Source organism: Chenopodium album, chromosome 24, assembly GCF_948465745.1.
Source record: "Chenopodium album chromosome 24, dcCheAlbu1.1, whole genome shotgun sequence".
Lineage (NCBI taxonomy): Eukaryota > Viridiplantae > Streptophyta > Magnoliopsida > Caryophyllales > Amaranthaceae > Chenopodium > Chenopodium album.
Window position 1 is genome coordinate 29,564,948 of NC_137857.1, and position 7,440 is coordinate 29,572,387.

Consider the following 7,440-nt stretch of genomic DNA (forward strand, 5'->3'; position numbering starts at 1 on the left):
AGTTAACAGAATGTTTAAAGACCAGCTGGGGGACACTATGGAAGTCTACATCGACGAGATGCTAGTCAAGTCCAAACAAGCAGCTGATCATGTGAGCCACCTAGAAGAAGCCTTCAACATCCTCCGGAAGTACCAAATGAAGCTGAACCCATCCAAATGCTCGTTCGGAGTAGCTGCAGGTAAGTTTCTGGGCTATATAGTTACTCAGCGAGGAATTGAAGCTAGCCCAGACTAGGTACGTGCTATAATTGATATTCAATCACCAAGAAATCTGAAAGAGGTGCAAAAATTAACAGGTAGAGTAGCTGCATTAAATAGGTTTATCTCGAGATCATCAGACAAATGTCACTTATTTTATAACGTCCTTAAGAAAAATAAAGGTTTTACTTGGTCTGATGATCACGAGAAGGCCCTACAGGACCTCAAACACTATTTAATGACGCCACCATTGCTGTCCAAACCTGCTGATGGAGAGTCTTTGCAGCTTTACCTTGCAGTCAGCACCCAAGCTGTCAGCGCTGTCCTAGCAAGGGAAGCTGAAAGTCAGCAGTTACCTGTTTATTATGTTAGTAAAACTCTCCTCAGTGCTGAAACCAGATACTCCTCTCTTGAAAAGCTGGTATTAGCACTGATTGTAGCTAGTAGGAAGCTTCGCCACTATTTTGAAACTCACCCCATTGTGGTGAAAACTAACTATCCTGTGAAGGCTGTTTTGCGCAGACCAGAGTTAACAGGTCGAATGAGCAAATGGGCAATCGAGCTTAGTGGATTTGGTATCACATATGAACCACGAACAACCATAAAATCACAAGCACTAGCCGACTTTGTGGCTGACTTCAGCCCCGACCTTGAACAACAGGCAACCTTGGAATCTGAGCAAATTAACCAAATTGTAACCCCAGGTACATGGACAATTTATGTTGATGGCTCTTCTAACTTTCGAGGTGCAGGTCTTGGCGTCGTGCTGAAGTCGCCACAGGGGGACATGATGGTACAAGCTATCTGCTGTAATTTTAAAGCTACTAACAATGAAGCAGAGTATGAGGCTTTGATTGCAGGTATGAATCTTGCGAGAGATCTAGGTGTCACCAATCTACAAGTGTTCTGCGACTCCCTCCTAGTAGCAAGCCAGATGAACGGCGAGTTCACAGCTAAAGACTCCAAAATGGTTCTGTACCTAGACTTCGCCAAATCCTTAGCAACCAAATTCTCAACTTTCACCATAAAGCAAATACCTAGAGATAGAAACACGCAAGCAGATGCCCTAGCCAATTTGGGATCAGCCTTGGGAAAATCCAAATTCTCTTCCATCCCTCTCATCCATCTGTTAGCTCCTGCCGTGGATACAGCCAACCCACCACCTAAACCTAGCATTCCAGAACCTGTAAAACCAGATCCAGACAACCTGGAAACTTCCGTTCCTGCCCAAAGCCAAACCATTAAGGTTGAACCAGAGGAACCCAACTTTGTTGCACCTGTTACCAACCCGACCAGTTGGATGCAACCCATACTTGACTATTTGGAGCACAACATACTGCCTGAAAACAAAGCTGAAGCAAGAGCACTAAGGTTTAAAGCTAGCAGATACACGGTCATACAAGGTGTCTTGTTCAAGAAGTCTACCAGAGAGATCCTGCAACGCTGTATAAAGGAAGATGGCTATGAGCAAATCCTGAAAGATTTCCACGATGGGGAATGCGGAGCTCATTCAGCTGGACGAACTTTATCCAACAGGATACTAGCATACGGATACTATTGGCCAAGCCTACGAGAAGACGCTCATAGGTATGTACGCAAATGCGATAGCTGTCAGCGACATTCAGGTATCACTCACAAACCCTCTATGCCCTTACATCCCACTCTAACACCTTGGCCGTTCATGAGGTGGGGTATGGATATAGTAGGTAAACTACCTGTTGCGCTAGGCCAAAAGGTCTACATGTTAGCTCTAACAGATTACTTTTCTAAGTGGATCGAAGCAGGTGCGTTCCAGCAAGTCAGGGACAAAGAAGTTATCAATTTTATCTGGACTAACATAATCTGCAGGTTCGGAGTTCCATCTGAAATAGTTTGTGACAACGGGTCCCAGTTCATAAGTGCCCCAACCAGAAATTTCTGCGACAAATGGAACATCACGTTGGTCACTTCGACGCCCAGGTATCCTCAAGCAAACGGGCAAGCTGAATCTAGCAACAAAGTCATCATTGGATCCTTGAAGAAGAAGCTGAAAGATAAGAAGGGTAAATGGGCAGAAGAATTACCAAGAATCCTTTGGGCCAACAGAACCACACCTAGAACCGCAACGGGCCAAACACCTTTCTCGTTGTTCTACGGATGCGAAGCCGTGTTACCCACAGAAATCACTACACCAACAGCTAGATACAGCTTAATGACACCTGAGCGCAACAACGAGGAGCTGTCACATGACCTAGATACCGTAGAAGAACGGAGAGATCTAGCATACATAAGGATGGCTACCTACCAACAGATGGTAGCTAGGAGCTTCAACAAGAATGTTAAAGCGAAGATGTTCAAAATAGGAGATTGGGTCTTAAGGAAAGTCTTCCAAAATACCCAAGAGGTCAACGCAGGTAAGCTGGGGGCAACCTGGGAAGGCCCATACCAAATCGTAGAAATCATCGGCAAAGGGGCCTACAGGTTAGCTACCACAAACGGCAAGCTGGTACCCAGAAGCTGGAACGCAGCACACCTGAAACTCTATCACTTCTAGTATTTTCGTTCAAAAAAAAAAAAAAAAAAAAAAAAAACGATTGTACATATTTTTTCTAGCTCCAAAACGTTCAGTACTAACTTAAGCATCGGAGGGCCATTGGTGGCAACACCAATGGTCAGCTCTAACCTGTTGACGTGCAGAGAACAAGACAACGCAAGCAGGTACCCATAAGGAACCTGGAAAGCAGCAGGAGAGCACAAGAAGCAAGAGTAACTTCACAACTCTTATTTTTATTCAACTAATTCCTTCAACTGGTACTGACTTAAGCATTGGAGGGCCGTTGGCTATGCCAACGGCCACCTCTAACCCCTGTGATGCAGGAACAATTTCAATGGACAAAGCAACGACGGGCCTAAGCGCCAGACAACACAGATTCACAAAATCAAAGGAAATACCAAGCATCGTCACGAGTCAAAGAAATCAAAGCAAAGCTAAGGTATCATAGAATTATCTAAAGGAAATCAATGTTCAAAAGTCCTTAGCAAAAGATTATTCAAAGTTTAAACCTTCGTTTCCATAAACGAAGTAAAACAAAAGTCCTAGAAAATCAAAGACTATTCTGATAGCAAAGTTGAAAATACTTAGAAAGCTGGAAACACTAGGAATTAAACGTCAGGCATATGTTCATCTTCAGCCCTCTTGGGAGGAGATTCTACATGGTGACCTGGAGAAGACTCAGCAGTAGATTTTGTAGCTTCAGGTTCACCAGGGTCAGCCTCCTCAGATATCAAATCCTTAATGTAGCCAACAGACAGGTAGTCATCAACCAACTGACGAAGCTTCTGAGTACCTGCATCACCTTCAAACTTCTTCAGCAAAAAGCCATTAGCCATATAAGCCTTAATCTTCAGAGTGATCTCAGCTTCTCTGTCTTTGAGATCATCTTCAAGGTTAACCACCCTTTTGTACAGATCACCCACTTCCTTATCCTTCTCCTTCAGCTGCAGATCCTTAGCCCGTAAAGTTTCCTCGTTCTTTTTCATTTCCTCTTCAAACTGCTTCTGCTTGCTCTCTAGCAGGGAATTAGCATCATCCACCTTCTTCTGGGCTGCATCTGCTTTAAGCTGCAGTTCCTTCCTATCCTTGTCAGATTCGTGCAACTTCCTTTCCAAGCCATCAAAGTGATACTTAGAATACAGGATGTTCTGGAAACCCTGCCAACAATCGCAACATACCAAGTTAGCATAAGACCAAGAAGAATGCAAGCAAAATCCAGTCCAAACAAAGAGCAAACCTGTAAAACCAGTTGGGCCCCATCAGCTAGAGCCAAAGAACCTCCCAGGTTAGCCAAACGCTTAGCTGCTGCCGAAAACAAGAGTTTCTGAGCATCAGGCCAGATCCCGTTATTAGAACCTTCTTCAGCTAGGAAGTCAGGAGGAAGACTGACATCATATGTGTCTGGGATGACCACTGCTTCAAAAGGGCCTGTAGTAGACCTAGTACGATGAGTCTTAGGAGCCTCTCTGTTAGACAAAGTCCTAGAAGGGCTATCTCCAGCTTGGTGAACAGTGGTGTCAATAGAACCCCCAAGAGAGCCACTACCTCTTTTCCTCTTCACACGATTAAGTGACTCTTCACGAGACATAATACCAGTTTTCCCTATCAGAAACAAATAGACGAGTATCTTCAACACACCATCCAAAGAGTTACACAACTAGGAAAGCCAATAAAGACATAAGTCTTACCTGATGTCATAGTGACACTAGTGGTAGCAGCAGAGTGAGTCTCAGCAACCCTCTCAGGAACATAATGAGCCTCAGCAACCCTCTCATGAACAGAGTGAGGAACCTTGTACAGTGAGTTCACCACAGATTCTGAACCGTCTTCTGGTTTGATAATGTCCAAACGCAGATCTGAGAAGAAAACACAAATTCAAAACACTTAGTTAATATACCTCACTCCAAAACCCATTACACCTAGGATAGAAAGTTTACCTTTATGCCAGCCACTCCTAATCCACCTTCCAGATTCCCCTAGAGAATCCTTTAGCACAAAGAAAAACCTCGATTTCCATGACCTGTCTTGGGTCTCATATCCAAGGAAAGGGGGAGGGTTGTACGAAGCTCTCTTGTATATAGTGACCCTATCAAGATCTTTCTTTCTCAATTCATAACATCTCACGAAATCAGCAGCAGTCACCTGAATCTTCCACTCAGCAGTGGCCTCATTCACAATAGCTATCAAATTCCAAACCGCAGGCATAAGCTGCCCCGGACTCAGGTCAAATGTTTCAAGAATTTGCTTAGCCAAGTGAGAGAAAGGGTAAATAAAACCATGTCTAAAGGGATACTCATAGAATACAATGTTATCATCATTGCAAAATTGTGGCCTATCACCTTCCCCAGGCACAATGAGCACAGCAGATTCAGGGAACCCAGCTGCTGCTTTTAGCTCTGACAACTCAGTCTCTGTGATTTTGCTAGCTTTGTCCTCATCAGCCTTCCCCATCTTATTTTGGTTCACTCTCAAGTTCCTATTCGTATGTCTATGGCATTTTTTCTTAGCAACATGCTTAATTTTTACCATAATCAAAAATAAATTTCGCAAGAAAAATTGTGAAAAAAGCAAAATTGAGGAAAGAGAAGCTCGATTACTTACCAGGACAGAGGAAATGGGCGAAATTCGACCTCCCTGCAGTAGGATCCTGATGAGTGACATTTTTGGCACTCATTTGGTTCCTTTTTGGATGATTTTGATTCCATTTTATCTCTCCTTTCTTTAGTTTTACTTAGTTTTAATCTTGTTTTCTTCATTTTATACTTTTTGTAGTTAGTTTCTCTATTTCGTGCTTTTTTTAGTTTATTTGTTATTTTTCCCTTTTATTTGCTTTTTCTCCTTTGTTTGTAGGTTGTGAATGATTGTCCAAGGATTCCCGAGCTTCCTCTCCATGATCTTTCATTGTTTTCATGCCTTAAGCTTGTGCAAGAAGTTTCAAGTCAAAAGAGGGATCAAAGGGGCATGCTTCAAGGCCTTGTAAATGTCTTCCTCATGGCTTATTTTCTTCAAGATTTTCAAGGAAGTTGCTGCCTACCTTGTCCTCCATCATCATCATCTAGGATGCGTGCACCTCGTGAGCAAGTGCAAAGAAGAAAGGAGAAAACTGCAGCTATGTGCGGGCGCACATCCGGAGTGTGCGGCCGCACATCTGTCGTGTGCGGCCGCACATCAGGTGTGTGCGGGCGCACATCCCTGGGTGTGCTCCCGTGCGCACCATTCTCTCTCCTTCGAGCGCCCGCACCTGCGTGGGTCTATTCTTGGGTGTCAATACCGACCTTCTCCTTTGTATATATAGTTTTTTCCTTCTATTTTTGTAGTAACAAGTGATAATAGAATTAGATCATATTCTTAGCTTAGTTGAGAGCTTCTCTCTCTAGATTTTAGGGGTTAGTTTTAGGAGTAGATTTTAGAGAGAGAAAGTGAAGAATTTCAATGGTGATTGAGAGATTGAAGATCCAATGGTGACAATTGTATTGGAGATCTACTCTATTATCAATGAGCATTTCTAAACTTTATCTCATTTATTCTTTTGTTTTATATTCTTTGTTTGGATTGTTGATTTTAATTGTGTTTTGATGTTTTGATGATTGATGTTTGATTAGAGTAATTGTTCTTCTTTAATTGTTGATTCTTTGATTGTAGATTGTTGATTACTTTAGTTGTTTGTTGAATTGATGATGTTGCTAGAGTAGTTGTTTGGTTAGGGATTTGGTGAAGCTTGTATTATGTAATGGATTGATGTAGATTGGGGATTTTGATGGAGTTGATGATGTGATTAAATTGGTTAATTGATTATGTGCATGTGTGTGTTTGATTTAGGCTTGATCACCCTATTTATTCACACTAGATTGCATTGTAAGTTCACATTGATACGGACCATTGATTTGTGGCTTGCATTTACACGATTGAGGTGTCTTGTGATGTTTCCTAGCTAGAGTTTATCGTAGTTGACGCTAGTTAGACCTCTAGGAGAATAGCTTGATATGCTCTTTTGGTTGCATAATTGATTTTCCCTTGCATTGCTTGACTTAGTCAACTTCCTAAACCAATTTGCATCGTTCATTGCCATTATTTGCGGATCCTAATCCCTAGCTTTTATATTTGTTTGGTTTCCTTGCTTTAGTAGTTGTTAGAGTCATCTTTTACCCCTTGTCTTCGACCTAGCTTAGGTATATAATTGGAAGCACTTAGACATTACCGTTCTTTTGGGTTCGACCCTTGACTTACCTCTATACTTGTATTTAGATTTGTTGAGTGTTTATAAATTTTGTTTGGCTTAGGGAGAATGAGCCCAACGACCTAGTTTTCCCCACGTCAAAATGGCGCCGTTGCCGGGGAACGGTGTCTATGTTTGAGTTTTTTTGATTGCTTGAGTCTAGGTCTTTGTATATAATTTTCTTTTATTTGATTTTTGCTTGTTTTGTATAAAAATGGAAAATACCTCGTTTCCTCAATTTGAGAACGAGCCATTTGGGGTGTACTTTAATAGATTAGAAGACTTCATTAGTTACCATGGTTATGATCTTTGGGAGGCTTGTGAGATTTGTTATCATAATTTGACTAAGCAAACTAGAGACATTGTTGAAAGCATGTTTAATGGTAGATTTCGGGCATTGTCAATTGATGATGCTTGGGATTTTTATGTATGGTTTGCTAGAGATAGTTATAATCGTGGTCATGGTTGTTCAAATGCTTCTATTGATGATTGT